The following is a 15,434-nucleotide window of genomic DNA, read 5'->3' as shown; positions in this document are numbered from 1 at the left end:
TTGCCGGGGGGGGGGGGGGGAGGGCACTGGATTTCCGAGCCTCTCAGCTATCTTTGAAGAGGATCTGAGCTGTGACAGTCCGAGGGGGCGGCGTGGACAGACAGACAGAGCCTCCCGCGGGATAATCTAAACCAGATTTCAGCCATTGAGCATCCATTGTCAGGCAAGGCGCTAGGCTGGTGCTCACGAAGTTATAAATCTTATCGGCCTTTTGATAACACAGTTGTAATCAGTTAGCATCGCATGCAGATCCAGTTGTAAACCTGCCTCATTTCATATGTCAGACATGCCATTAAAACTGGATTGCCCTCTCCCCTCCCCAAGTGAAATGGCATCAGGTCTGGGGTGGGGGGGCTGCCCCGCTCAGGTGAGAGCCCCTGCGGCCGGGCCCGGGGCTCCCTTCTAGGCCGGCCGAGGAGTTTCTCTGCTCGGAGGGCTGGAAAAGAGGAAGCTGGAGCGAAATCCCTTCTCCTCCCTGCCCGAGAGCAACCTCCCAGTGAAGTTCTTTGAAAGAAACTTGTCTTATGATTAGCTAAGCAAACACATCTGCTTTCTTACTTTGGGCTCAGTTAATTATCAAAACAAAAGGACCCGGTTCACCACCAGCCCCCGTTTACCTTGCTGGGAAGACGATGTTATTTCAGGAGATCTGCCCCCCCCCCCCGCCCCCCAGCACTCCTCCTACCCCTCCCCTCCCCCCAGCCCAATCCCAGCTTCCCCACTGCAGCAGCGAGCTGCTCTCTACTGGGATTGCTGCCCGAGAGGCAGAAGAGCTCGCGCAGCCTTCCCCCCATGTCAGGCGTTATCATTACCCTCCTTGGAACAATATTTTTCCACCAAATATCCCTTCTGCTGGGAGGAGGAGGGGGAAGGGGGCTAGAATTGCGGTCCAAGTTAGCAGCAATTTGAATCAAGCTTGCACGGGGTTGATTTTAGTTGACAGAGCGTGTGTTGAAGCTGAACTCTATAATTTGCACTTCTGTTCTTTTATTAGGGTTGGACAACGAACTAATGAGCTTTCACCCAGCACAGTGTCACTTGTATTTATTTTCTTATGGAAACTTTTAGATAGAGGAAGTGTTCTTTAAAAGAGGGGGTGAGGGGAGCGGAAAGGACGGGGAGTCCTTTATTTATTTTATTTTATTTTTATTTTTTTTTTGGAGTCTTTTCTTAACATCCAGATCCCCACTGCGTGTTTTGGTTTGGGGTCTTTTTGCCTGGGTGAAGGGGATCCCGCGGGGGATGGAAGGAGAAAGGCCATCCTGGACGGTGCATGGTGGTCATTTTCTCCCCTGGTCTGTAGAGCTGAGCATTTCCCTTGTTGGGGAGGGCGAGTTAGACTTGGTACCAGTTCGGGTTGCCCAAACACACACACACGTGCGCCATAACCCTCCCGATCCAGAAAGGATCGGGAAACAGCCGCAGTGATGGAGGGTGGCAGCACCGGATCAGGCGGGGGACGGGATCAGAGGAGGTGATTGTAGAAATCTACCTGGGAAGCCGGGCACAGCAGGGTCCGCTAAGGACTGCACGGGCAAAAGAGTGACTGGAGGGCTGTCTCGCCAAGAGGAGGGCGAGGGGTTTGCCGCTGCGTCCGAAACTGGCTAAAAATCGGTCGCAGTCTGCCCTATGCGCGAGTCGTGACATATATAGTATATATAAATATAGATGTATCGATATATAGCTATAGATACAGATGTATAGGTATACACATATCTATAAAGGCATATATATATATCTCTATATATCTATCTATCTACATAGATAGATGTATCGATGAATACATCTAGCTGTATGTACAGATAGATGTATACATGTACACATGTGATTTTAGATGCCGGTGAGGTGGCTTTGAACTGAGCCCTTTCGGGGGACTGAGGCAGCGAGAGGAGCTCAGCAAATCCTCCTTGCAACACGCTTGGTTTAACTATTTTACACAAGTTTGCCCAGGTCCCTGGAGATTCCTCAGTTGAAGAAGATTGAAATTAGAGTCAAAAGCTGGAAGGGGGTGGTGGGGGTGGAGATGAGTGTGGAAGAGTGTGATGAATCTCTTGTAAATGGTCACATGTATGCTGATGGTGGAGAACGAAATAAAAATATACATAGGTGGGGCTGGTAGAGAAAAATGCCGGTGTTCAGAGCCGGAGCAATAAGATGCTCCGAGTCAATCCAGGAAGGCGCTGGGGGAAGACTAGGGAATAGACTTCTTCGACTTCTTTCTTTTCCTCTCCTCGTCTTCCCCTTTCTGGTAAATCGCTGCTAACGTGTGCCTTTTCCTTCTGTCTATAACTAGGATGTAATCAGGCGCCCCATGTCTCTCTCTAAAAGCATTTAATAAATGTCTATTAAAGCGCTACAAATGTAAGATAAATTTAGTGGCGCTGCTGTCTCCCTGCATCCAAACGGTAATGATGGATTTATCAACAGAGATTCGCCTTCAGCGCAGCGAGGGAGATTTACTCAGCAAATAAGCCGGGAAAGCACCCACCCAAACACAAATCCTGCCGAGGGACCCTGCTTTCTTTCGCCGCGCCAGGTCTTTCCTTCCCCGCTGCATCGGGGCATCCTCCGCCGGAGTCGGGCGAGTCTCCGAGGCGGCGCTCAGTCGCACCTCGGCTCCTCATGCCCTCTGCGGCTCCGCCCGCCCGGAGCCCGGCCCGGGACGCGCTGTGCAGCCGCGCCGGGGGCCGCGGGCGAGGCGGGGGCCGCTGCGGGGCCGCGGCCGGGCGCCGCTCCCCGCCCCCCCCCCTGCACAACAGTGTCCCGCAATCTCCCCTCCCCAGCCGGGGCGCCCTGCGGAGCCTTTCTCTCCTCCAGCGGCTCTATCAGCACCTCCTGGCTCCCCCCCCGGCCCTCCCCCCACAAGCCCAGCTCCTTGTCCAGATCTTTCTCTTGCAAGATGCATGTGCTGATTTGATGGAGTCCTTTAAACAAGGGCGCTCGCTGGAGCCGTATTCATCCTGAAACACGAACCCTATTTTCTGAATGTCCTCCTTTACAATAGCCGCCCATATTTTATTCTGCTGGACCCCGATCTAAATATACTCCCTTCCAGGAACAATATTGGCTTGTTAGGGATTTTTTTTTGCGGGGAGGGTGGGGGTTGTTTTTTGTACTTAAAAAAAAAAAAAAAGCAACCCAACAAAATAAAACCCAGATCTTGGTGGGGTTTTTTTTTTTTTTCCTTTGCAGAGAGGGGTTTTGTTTTTTTTTATTCTTCTCAAGAAATTTCATTGAGATGTCTCTGTACTTTGCTTGTCAGTTATCTTTGTTCCTTTTAAATAAAGGGCTTTTAAATGGACTTATTGCTCGCAGCGTGGGCTCTTCTCTCTAAATGTTAGAAAATTGTGCCATCTACCCGCTATTCTAAGTACTGTCACACTCAGAGACCTCCGAGGACCTCGCAGCCCCAACTTCAATGCAGCCGTGTCAAAGGGTGGGCTAGTGGGGGATGCAGAAAGGTTTGCGTGGATTTTGCAGCTTTCCAGCTCGGAGCTTTTGCGGCGACGCCTCGGCGGGCTGCGGCCGCGGCTTCCCGGGCCCGGGCTCCCTGGCAGGCACATTTCACTGGCTCTCAAGTGCGGAGTTTTTGTGCTAATTTTAGACGCGAAAAGTGTGGGTGTGCGGGGGGGGGGAGAGCAATAGATCCCCTCTCTCTCTCTCTCCCTTTTTTTTTTTTTTTAAGAAATACTCTGTTATTTATAGCCATTGCCTCTAATGATCAAAATACGTTCTTCTTAATTGAAAAAGTTGGCTTCTTCAGGTTGCTTTTGGCTGCTTGGCCATGACGACTGCTGGCTAGCTTTCCAAGCGAGGGATCGGGGAAGATGTGCATAAACTTTTAAGGCCTGATTAGCTGCTTCCCCACACTTCTTAAAGCCACTTCGGTGGGTTTTGTTGATTTTGGTGGGGGTTTTTTTTGTTCAAATGCGACTGGAAAGCTCTCTCCTTCGTAGAAGACTGCGAAGAACTCGCTTGGATTTTTTCCCCCCTTCTTCCCCCCCGGAAAAATATCATAACTGCTTGCTAAATCAGTTAAACCGGATTAACGGTTTCCAATTTTATGGTGTAGTTACAAGTCCTCGAAATTATTTTTGGAGCCCTTAGGAGTATTAGGGAAGATTGCTGAGTGTCGCTGGAGTATTTATGGAGGGGGGGGAGGCAGTGGCACGATTTATGACTTTTATGACTTGTTTCACACTGTTCAAGAAATGGAGTTTTAAGCAACATACAATTAAAACTATATGGCTCTTTGGATCCAGTCCAACCAACTCCAGAATCAATTAGTTGAGATCTTGGGATACTTGTTGCTAAAAAAAAAAAAAAAAAAAAAAGAAAGAAAAAAAATCCAACTGGAAAAGCCATCAACCAGCGCCTGCTCCCCCGCGGAGAGGGCTGGATTTTTTTTTTGCAGAGGTTCCTGCATTGGAAACGAGAAGATGCGTGGCAGTCTGCCCTCCTCCTGCACGAATCCCTGCTGGAATCCCCTGTCTTCGTGGCATCAGGTTTTTTGCCCCCACTTCTTCTCTCCCCCTCCCGCCTTCAATGCTGGCTCCTAGAAATTCATGGGGGGTTTTCTCCCCTCTTTTTTGATCCCGCCGCAGCCCTTTCCTCCTCGCGTTTCAACCTGTCCGGCAGTGAAGCCAACCCTGGCTTCTCCACGAGCCGCAGAGGCGAAAGGCAGCCCACCTTGCGCTGCCCTCCACTCAGCAGCTTGTTTTTAATGCGGATTTGACTATGTAACATCTCTCTCGCGCCCTGACCACGGAGTATGATCTGGACCCAGACCTTTCTTCCTGGCAGAGATTCACCAGCTTGGATCGGGGTTATGGGCTGAGTGTATCGCCAGGGGTGGGTCATTTTTTTTGGGGGGGGGTACAGTTTAATCAATGGAAGAGACAGGGAGCTGTGCCCTGTGCCTCCTGGCGTCTGCAGTGGCGACATTTCTTTCTTTATTTCGCCGAGATCGCTGTTCGTCTCAGGTCTTTTTTTTTTCCCCCCCTCGACGGGGAAGGCGTCCTCGATGGAAAACGTAATATATTCCACACACAGGTTTTTCCTTCCTCCATAATCTAATCTCAGCCAACAAGTGCCTGCCTCAACTCCAGCAGCATTACTAATTAACAACTCCTTGCAAATGCACTGTACTCTGACCTAAACTTTCCTTCTCGCCCTTGACAGGACTTGGCCATTTTGTTGGGGGTATTTGAGACCAAGTCTAGGCAACGTGGCTTTCCAGGAACCCCAAGTGCCCCCAAGCAAAAGCCTCGTCCTGGTTTCACAGCTAAGTCACGGAGCGGGATCAAGCTGCTGCCCCAGGAAGTTTGCTCCGCTTCATTCAAGGCACAAGCAACGTGCTGCCATGCAGGCGGGGCAGCGCCCGGGTGCTTGGCACATCCAGGCTGCTCTCATCTCTTCTTTGTTGCCGCCTTCTCCTGGCAAATCCTCCCCTTGCCCCCTTCTTGTCCCCTCTGCCACAGCCTCCTTCACCGTGCACTGTCACCGCGAGTAACATCGCGGGCTGGGTGATGTCTCACTTCCAGCCGCAGAGAGAAGGCACCAGCTCTCCCCCTCGGCCGCCGGCTTTGGAGACAGCGGAAGCCCTCGCCCGTCCTTGGGTCGCATTTGGAGGTTGCCTTGCAAACACTGTACAGAGCAGAGGTCAAGCTCTTTGCTCGCCCCTTGGGCAGGCGCAGCCCGCGGGACACAGGCACTCACCCTGCCTGCAGGCGCGTGAAAATCAGTAATAATAACAATAATAATAATAATAATAATAATAATAATAATAATAATAATAATAATAATTAATGATAACGTGCCCGGGAGTGATGAGCGGCAGGGAAGAACTTGCTCTTTCTCTCTCTGCTTGGACAGCACAGCAGGGCCAGCCCGGGCAGCAGGAGGATGCTCTGGGGCCCCTGCAAGCCAAGGGCTCCTTGCTGCAGTGGGGGAAGGGAGGGGTCCTGGTGGGTTTGGATCCGCTGTCCCTGCTTGGGACGAGTGACATGGAGAGATGCCTCATTCCCTTGGGGGGAAGCACTGGGGCTCTCCTTCCACCGTTGATCTTCCCTCCCGCGATGGAAAGGGCTTTGAAAATAATAAAAAGAAAGACCTTTTTTTTTTCTTTCTTTCTTTTTCCAAACGCTATGTTCATATTTGGGCCTGGCCGGCTCCGCACTCGCGCCTTTCAGGGCGATTATCTCATATCTTTCCTACAGAAGTAAGCTATCCCTCCAGCCCCCGGGTCAGGCATTGATCTCGCTGCAATGTAACAAACGGCCGGGTTAATTTTCCCTCATTAGCATTTCCATAGCCCGGGCTCCACACACAGGATCCTGCCTATAGCTTCACAGCTTCTGGCTGGCTCTGTGCGGGTGCGTGTGCGTGCGTGTGTGTGTGTCCCTCGCCCCCATCCCCGCCGTCTCCCAGACACACACACAGACAGACACACATGTGTGTCATGTCAACCCTCTATCTCGCGCCAGGCTGAGCCTGGACACACTCACTTGATGCCACCTCCTCTTCGCTTCCCGTGTGTGTATCTTTGCCCCACATAGCACCCCTTCTATATTATTTTATACCCCCGCTTCTTTGTATGGCTCTTTCTGACTTTTATTTGGTCCCTATATATATATATATATATATATATATAAAAATCTTGTTTTCTCTCTAAATTAAACGGATTCCCCACACCCCTCCCTAACCCCGTTTACTTCTTAATCTTTTTTTTTTCTTTCCTTGAGTCTTTTCATTCACTAGGTTGCAAAAGAAGCGGGGGTTGGTCAACACTAAAATGGCAAAGTTCATCTTGAAAAAAAAAAAAAAAAAGCCCTCCAGCTACCTACAAAGGGGCTCAGGGCTTTGTAATGGCAGAAAGAAACAAAAATGAAAAGAAAATTGCAGTTGAGGCTAAAGTGTGAGAGTGTGTTTGTGTGTATGTATATCTGTGTGTATTTTTAAAGGTTTCTTTGAACTGCCTTTGTGCTGAGTAGGCAATGCTTCTTGCCAATGCTAGTCACGGTTTAAGGAACTTTGAGTTAACCTCTTATATCGAATGAATCTTTTCATTTGGAAACCAATAAATCTCAATCTCTAGCCACCTTTTGTAGAGCAGGCTGAAGCTTACCAAGGCAAGGCTGGAGCTTATAATAAAGAAGAGATAAAGTTTGCCAAAGTTTTTTTTTGTTTTGTTTTTTCTTCTCTTGTAAATAAAAGTTTTGGAGATGGCCGCATTTGGAAAGGAACTCGGAGAAGGACTTGGATCTATGCATTGTTTCACAGTAAGCCTATTTACTTAAATCGAGTCTTCATGGTTTCAAACACGAAAATGATTTATAGTTTTCCAACCAGTCATTATTTTGGTCAGTTGTTTAAGGTGGGCTGGGGGGGGCGGTGAGCGGAGGGGGGGGCATACAGTCTAATAATCAATGTGTGTCTATGGGAAAAGAATAGGGAGGGGTGGGGGATGGCTGTGAAGATAAGGAGGGTTAACACTATAAACATTAAAGACAATTGAGTTTTCCCCCTCCGAGCTGGAGTTTGGGAGAAAGAGGTCTTCACATTTCTCAGACATAAAAAAAAGAGAGAGAGAGAGAGAGAGAGAGAAACCTTTCTCTGATCAGTTTGGAGTCACTCCTTGGTACCTGACTTGCACTTTTCATAGTGGGTGTAATTTCTTTGAAGTACTTTGAAATCCAGCACTGCGCTTAATCTTTGGCTGCGAGCAGTGACTTCAAGAATCAATGTTCGGGTTCCTCTCTTCCCTCCAGTCCTTCATCCCCTGCCCGGTCCCTCTCCGCGTGCGCGGGTGCGGTGCGTGCGTGTGCATCTGCCCCTCCGACTCTCCTGGTTTTCAGCCATGTGTATTTGTGCTCCCCCTCTCCAGAAGCATCCCTCACTTTTCAACCCCTCTCTTTATTTCATGGCAAGCCGCTGTCTCCTTTCCGGCTCCAAATTGTTCCCATCCAAGAGTTATTAATTACTCTTACAAGGCGGGAGATTCTTAACTAATAACAAAGTTGTAAATTACCACCTTCCCGCGAATATTTCTCATTTGTCAACCCTGATTGATTTGATTAATATTCCGCTGGTTGAGATCATTTCAAGCTGTACTATATAATCAGCCAGACCAGGGCTTGCTAAGCACAGAGCTGCAGCTTTCCAAAGAGATTTCTTCCTACCTTTAAGCTGAAGTGTATTTTACATCTGTGCCAGACATGGTAAAAGGAAGGGGGGGGGGAGTGGAGGAGAAAGCAGTTCGCTCCAGTGATGGGGTGAAATAAAATGAACAAGTGTGTCTGTGTGTTTAAAAAAAAAAATGGAAGCATTGCACAAAAGAAATGATGACCCACATACAATCCAGGAAGAGACGATGCTAAGCTCAGCACCCGGGCGAAGCCCAGCACAATGTGTCTGGGTGCCTTGCTGCCACTTTCTCTGGGAGTAAAGAGCTCGGACTCCGATTTATGTAGTGCTCGGACTGAAATAATAACAGACCATAAATTACAACAACAAAAAATAAAATAAATCCTGAAATAATGGGCAAGGAACTTGGCTCCTCTGTGAAGGCAACTGAATTTCTTGTTCAGAGACGTCATCGCGGTTTAAGGGTGGCACTGGAAATACTCTGTAGGAGACCCGGCAAAGTGGGGTGTGGGGGGTGTATCTTGGTGGAGAGACCCGTGGCAAGAAACCTGCCTCCTCTCCTGCCCACAGCACGCCACGTCCCGGGGGGAGAGCGCCCCGGCCCCCAGACAGACGTGGCAAGGGCCCCCGCCACCAGCGCTCAAGCACGAGCCCCAGCCTTGCTCTCTGTCCCTTCCACTCCCACTTGAGTTTTAATCTCAGTGATATTAAGTGAAGTGCAGCGCTGCCACGGCCGGGGCCGTGCCGCACGCCGGCTGCGATTGCGGGCTCGAGGGTTAATATCGCCGCTATCGCATCCCCCAATACTCACAATAGGGTTTATCTCCCCCGGCCTTTCTCCTGGCCCCCCCGAAATGCAGGAAGGCCGGACGACAGTGCAATCCCATCCCGTCCCGTCACCTGCAACTCAATATGCACACGAGAGACGCCGATGTCTATGAGACGATTTTAATTATGATTAGCAGACGCGCTCCCGAGGAGGAGAATAGATTTGGAGGGAAAGCGCAGTAATGAAATCTCCGCCGGGCCAGGCGGGGGGACAGAAGAAGAAAAAAAGAAAAGAAAGAAACAAGTGGTTGATACAACGGAGGTGATTTGTCATCAAGGGGGGGGCATCGGAGCCGCTGGTCGTTTCCATTCCCCGCTTGGGTGCCCTGATGGCGGGGGAGCAGCCAGAGCCGCCCCTGCTGGGGGGTGACACCAGATTTCTGCGCCCCCCATAGCCAGCCGTGGGATCAGACCCCAGGAGCACCGGGCCCGGCCTGCGGGGAGGGGGCGTTTGTGCACATGAAACCTTTTGTGTCGGCCTGCGGCTGCAGACGGAGCCCGGGCACGGCTCAGGGGCGCCGGCGGCCGAGCGGTGCGGGGGGGCTGGGGCTAGAGGCGCCGCTGCCCCCCCCCCCCGCCGCGGGATGCCAGGCAGGCAGTGCCCCCGGGGCAGGGCTGGGGGATCCCCACGGTCGCTTAGGGAACCCCGGGGTCAAGCTCCCAACCCCCCCCCCCTTGCACACGGGGCACCTGCTGGCACCCACAGCCTCCCGTCCCCTGGGGGGGAGTCTCCTGACCCCCCTGCCTCCGGCAGTGCTTCCTACAGAGCTGTGTGTTCCCCCTTCCCCCATGGGGGGGCTGTTACATCTTAGCCCCCATAAACCAGCCGGGCTAAGATGTACCAGGGCCCTGCCAGCGAGCCGAGCTGGCGCCGGGTGTGTCCCCAGCTGCTCGCTTCCACCCACCGTGTCAGGAGGGAGGGCTCGGCTTGGCTCACCCCAGCCCCCCGCCCTGAGAGCAGTGCCCGGGCTGCCCCCCCTCGGGCACGGCAGCCCAGGCAGGCAGGGCTCTGAACAGGCTGCTCCTTCCCCAGGGCCATGGACTGGACTGGGCTGGACTAGGCTGGGGGGGAGGGGAGGGGGGGGCGAAGCTGGTCCCTCCCCCGCACATTCGCGCGTGGCCCCGATCCTGCCCGCTCCGGCACCTGCTCCCCCCCAGCATGCAGCCGGGGGAGACGGTGCCCCAGGAGCAGGGCTGGGGATGCTCCAGGAGCCCGGCCAGCGCCTCCAGCCGCCCCCCACCCCCGGCCCGTGTGCACGGCTCTGGGAAGCCGCCCCCGCCCCCCCCGCTCCCCTTGCGCGGCTGCCCCCGGCTCTGCCCGCGTCCCCTGCAGCCGCCCCCAGGCCGGAGCCCGCAGCTCGGGGGGTCACACCGGGGCAGCGCACCTGCACTCGCTGCCTCTCCCCCGGGGAGGGGGGGCTCCTCGCTGGGGGAGCCAAGAAAAGGGGGATCCGCCTCTGGAGGCTGTGCCCGGGATGCAGAGGGTGGGGAGGGGGTCAACGGGCGGCAGACTCCCCCCCCCCCCGCAACAAACACGTGCGTTTCCCCCCGGGCCTGGCTGCACTGGCCTCGCCCTTGCACCCGGCCACGCCTCGGCTGGCCCCTGGCTCCCACGCCGGGGGCTTGGAGCTCCTTTTCCAAATGACAAACGTCGTGTCGGGGGGGGGGGGAGAGAAAATCCCTTCCAGCTGCAGCTCGCAGTGCGCCTTCTCCGCCAGAGGATGCAAAAAAGAAAAGGAAAGCCAAGAAACCAGGCGTGTGTGGCAGCTCCGAGCCGGCTGCGGGGCTAGAGCCAAGCCCGGGGCTAATTTCCAGCTAACAAGGTCCCCGGCTGCAAGCGGCTGCACCCCCACAAGCCAGGCCCGGCCCTGCCCCAGCCCCCCAGGCCAGCTCTCCCCCCGGGCCGCTTTGCTGCAAGGCCCAGGCCAGGGACCTCAGGAGATTCAGCAGGCTGCAGATCATCTCCCCCCACCCACCCCTGCATCCCCTTGCGAGCCCCCACCCTGCTTCTGGTGGGAGAAGGGGGTCTCGTCTCCTGCCCAGGCCTCCTGCCCAGGGTCCCTCTCGGCTTGGAAACGGTGGATCAAATAGATGAAACGGTGGATCAAATAGATGAAACCTAGACGATGATAATTATAGTAGTAGTCGTCATCATCATCATCATCATAGACAATAATAATAACAATAATAACAATAATAATAATAATAATAATAATAATAGACAAAACACAACCCCGGAAATCCCCTTTCCAAGTCCAGCAGAGCCAGGAGGGAGCCCGCAGGCCTGAGCCAGGGGCAGCCAGGGTGCCTGGGCTGGTAACTTTTAACCTGGCCCTGGTCTGCGATCAAAGCCCCCGGGGGAGGGGGGGGGCAGGAAAAGGGACCAGGAGCCTGGTCCTGGGAACCTCTTGCCCCTTGAGCCCAGCGAAACCCCCGCTGGGCGGCTGGCAGCGCCCCAGGCACTCAGCCTGTCGCCCCCCGGGGTGGCAGCGCCCCCGGCCCTCGCCCCTGCCCCACGGCCCGCCAGGTCCGGAGCTGTGCTCTCTCCCAGAGACACTCCTCCAATTAATAGGCTGTGAACATAATTAATAGGTGGAATATGCAAAACGTTTGCGGTGTTTAAAAGGCTCGTGACAGATCCGGGTGCGCGTGTGTGTGTCTGAGATATTCCGGTGCCTGCTATTAATGGTTTTTAACGTGGCTTTCTTTTCTTTTCTTTTTTTTTTTTGAAGATATGGAACCAGTTTTCCTCCCTCTCTCTCTCTCTTTCTCTCTCTCTCTAATCCAGGAATCATTAGCAACCCCCTCTGGCTACATGTTTTGCATCAGTGAAACATTATGACATAGTTGTAATACAAACTCTACTGACTTGCTTTGCATCTTGCGGTAGGAAGTGCGGTATCAATAAAAATCAGGTTTTAACAGGCTCCAGGCGCTGAGTCCCAGAAAACCTGATTTTTTTCCCCTAATAATCCCAGGGGGAAAAGCCCGCAAATTCTTTAAAAATAAAAAACAAACCCAACTCCCCCTGAGATCCAAGAAACGCCTCCCAGTGACTCGAGAAGAAGGAGAAAGCGTCAAAGATTGCTCCTGTTTTGTTTTGCAAGTCGCCTTCAAGTTTTCTTCCTTCCTCCAGCCTCATCCCTTTGATTTCTCTGCTGGGAGCAAAACTGGACTTCCCCTGCAAAACTGGACCTCCCCTGCAATACTGGACTTCCCCTGCAATATTCATTGCAACACGGACCCGGGGCTCAGCTCGGTTTCTCCCACCTGTCGCAGCTGCTGGGTCACATTGTTCCCAGCAGAAATTCTGGCTGGAATAAAATAAGGAATAGACCCTATGTCGCTCCCCTTCTCCGGCTCCCTTTGAAATAGTTTCAATATATTAATGCCAGAGGTATCGGGGCAAGGAGTGGCAGCGCACCACGATTAGAAATTGTATTTTGTGCCTCGCTCATTAGCTAATATTCTGTACTTTCTGGTAAAGTCAAATGGCTCTTAATAGCTCTCTATATTCTCGGAATAACGTGGATGCCCTTAATCAATACTTAATAGCACGTTTCATGCTAAACAACTGACGTGCATAATGTCAACCCAACGTTGGGTTTTGTGCAATCAAGGGCTCCGGAGAAGCAAGAGAAAAGTTTGCCATTCATTCCCAGCCAAACCAAAGCTTGCGGCAGATTTGGGGTGGGTTGTTGTTTTTTGGTTTTTTAAAATTTTTTTTAAAAGGTTTCTATTTAGCTTGCCTTGCACAAGTCTGAGCCCTTTCCCGACGCTGAGCCCCCTACTCCCCAGCTTAGATTGAATGCAAATCGGAAACCGAACCACACAAAAATAACCTGCCCCCAAAGAAAAAGCACCCGGGACACAGGAGCTGGGGAAAAGCTGTGCAAGCGGGCATGGGATCCTGTCTCCACCGAAGTGTCTGATTTTTAAAAAACCCCTCTAAGATAGAGGGAAAATTTCATAAATAAACCTGTAAGGGGAAGAAATTCTGCCTTTTCCTTTGCTTTATTTTAAATGTGCTTCTCGGGAAGTACTCGGATAGCGCTGATGTATTTGCCAGAATTGAATTTTATTCATCTGAATAAACAGAGTGATCATGGGGGGTTGGGGGCTTTGTGGGGGGGTTATTTTGGTTGTGTGTGTGTGTGTGTTGTTTTTTTTTTAGGCTAATGAGCAGTGGAATAATTGTACTTGCTGTAGCTAAATATTTTTTTTGCTCTGACGTTGAAGTGCCATTTGGATCAGCGAAGACAAAATGCCATCATGAAAGCTGGATGATAAAATAGGAAAGATCTTGCCTACGCCATTGAGTGACTGATTGTAATTATTTGACTGAAGGGGCGGGGGGGATCGCTCAGCTCTGTCTGCCTTAGCAGATCCCTTCGCACTCCACACACCCCTGGAAGCAGGGTTTTCACACACACACACACACACACACACACAAAATTAAATAAAAATGGGGTCTTGAATTATAGGCGAGGTGAGAAAAACTATCTGTTATTTTATAGCTTATGTTAAACATTGCAGCTTGTGTTACCACTCCAGTCTGTGAAATTGTACACTCCGGTTTTGTCTTTCTCTCTCTCTTTTGCCCCGCACACTCTGATCCTACAGAAGATGCTGAGCAGAGGTATAATGTCTCCCCAACTCTTAGCAGGCAGTGCTTTCCAGCGTCCAGCTCTATTAGGGGTTTGAGGATGAGAAGTAAGTGTGTTCAGATGGCCCGGGGATGATATTTTCTGCCGCGCAGTTGGGGCTGCAGCAGCGAGGTGGCGCTCCAAGGTGCGGGAGAGTGGCAGGTTTGCCCATTAGCACGATTTCCGCGCTGGTTAATGGAGTTCGCAGGCGAATACAATTAAACTAAGCATTTCAAAAGGGAAAGATGCAATAAACCGAACAACTGTTAAAACAAGCCTTTCCCCGAGCCAGCCCTGCAAGCTGCAGCCGGTCGGTGCTTGGAGCAAATCGCAGGGACGTGAGAGGCTCAGGGTGGCATCTTACGTTGTTATAACTCTACCTTATTAATATTTGCAAGGCTGGGTCCACTGCATCCGAGGCATTGAAATATGAAAAGTGATAGTGGAATGATTCCGACTATCTCCCTAATTGTGAGCTGGGATGTGGCGCTGGGCAACCGCGGGGGGAAGGAGGGCAACAAAAAGCAACTGAGGCTCTGTCATTTCAGCCTCCGAAATCCAGGTCTAGGTCTCCGATGATCTGAACGAAGTTGGGAATCTCTATTTTTTGTTTTGCTAACCAGTAGGAGAAGGCAGAACAAAAGACCAAAGGAAATAGGGGGCGGGGGGGGGGAACTGTCTATGGACTATGTTACAAAATCAAGTCAGAGTTATCAAGATCCCCACCCCCCAAAAAAGAGCTAAGTTCGTCCCGTTTCAGCTGGGTTGCATTCTTATTATTAAGAAATGTGTATAAAGTATTATCATAGCTTGAAAAGGCGCTCTTTAAAAATAGTCAAAAGTTGAAAGCCTAGTAGTCATAAAGGGGGGAAACAAGACCTCAGGCGCGCGCACACGCACAGAAAACCCTGCACTATTTATGTGCTCAGATAAGTTTCTCAATTAATCGATGAGGCTCCTTACTCGGACTTCATCCGCAATTTCCCTTTTTGTTTCTAGCCGAGGATCTTCAGCTCTTCACGTGCTGAGCGATTGAAAGCTCACAAGACAAAGTAAACGCGTGTCCAGCAATGATCAGCTCTTTATTATTATTATTATTATTATTAAAGGGGGGGAAAAGCCTTAATAACGTATGAACGTCTCAGTGGTGCAAACTTGTTTGAAAGCTTTGGTCGTGGTTTCCATTGCATATTTGAAACAGAAGGGGGAAATACATTATTATTATTATTATTATTATTATTATTACTATTATTATTATCATCGCTATGTCCCACCACCCTGCACCACATAGATGCGCTGCACATGATGCACTTCCCAGAGTACATACATGTCTCAGCTCTGTTCTGTACTTCTCCTGATTCCCCCCCACCTTACACTTTCTCACCTTTTCTACAACTTTTGGAGCCCAATCTGTCGATTGGGGGGTGGAGGGGGGTCTATTTTATTTTATTTGAAAATCTTAACATTAGACATCCAGGTTCCTAAGGCGGGTCAAGTCATTAAGGCTGTTAACGCAGAGACAAAGAATTAGAAGCCTGATCTCCAAGTCTCTCTCAATTCATTTCTTCAAGTATTTTATTTGGTTGCGGTGATGAAAAGTGACAGTTGCGAAATAGACAGCTTTTAAAAGTAATGAAGTCAGATGAGGCTTTAACCTGTCGATTGCTATAAATCAACTTGGAAAAAGATGAATGAACAATATTATTTGGTAGCTTAACTAGTGGTTCAGAAAGGCAGTGTCGGATTAGACCTGGCGCTCGGCTGAGTCCCCGCTTCGGGCTTTCCTCCCCTGCCCTGCTCCCCAAATCAGCCTGT

This window comes from Crocodylus siamensis, chromosome 15 (genome assembly GCF_052110815.1).
Source record: "Crocodylus siamensis isolate JL-2025a chromosome 15, ASM5211081v1, whole genome shotgun sequence".
In the NCBI taxonomy this organism is placed as follows: domain Eukaryota; kingdom Metazoa; phylum Chordata; order Crocodylia; family Crocodylidae; genus Crocodylus; species Crocodylus siamensis.
Note: the sequence above shows the minus strand (reverse complement) of the source record.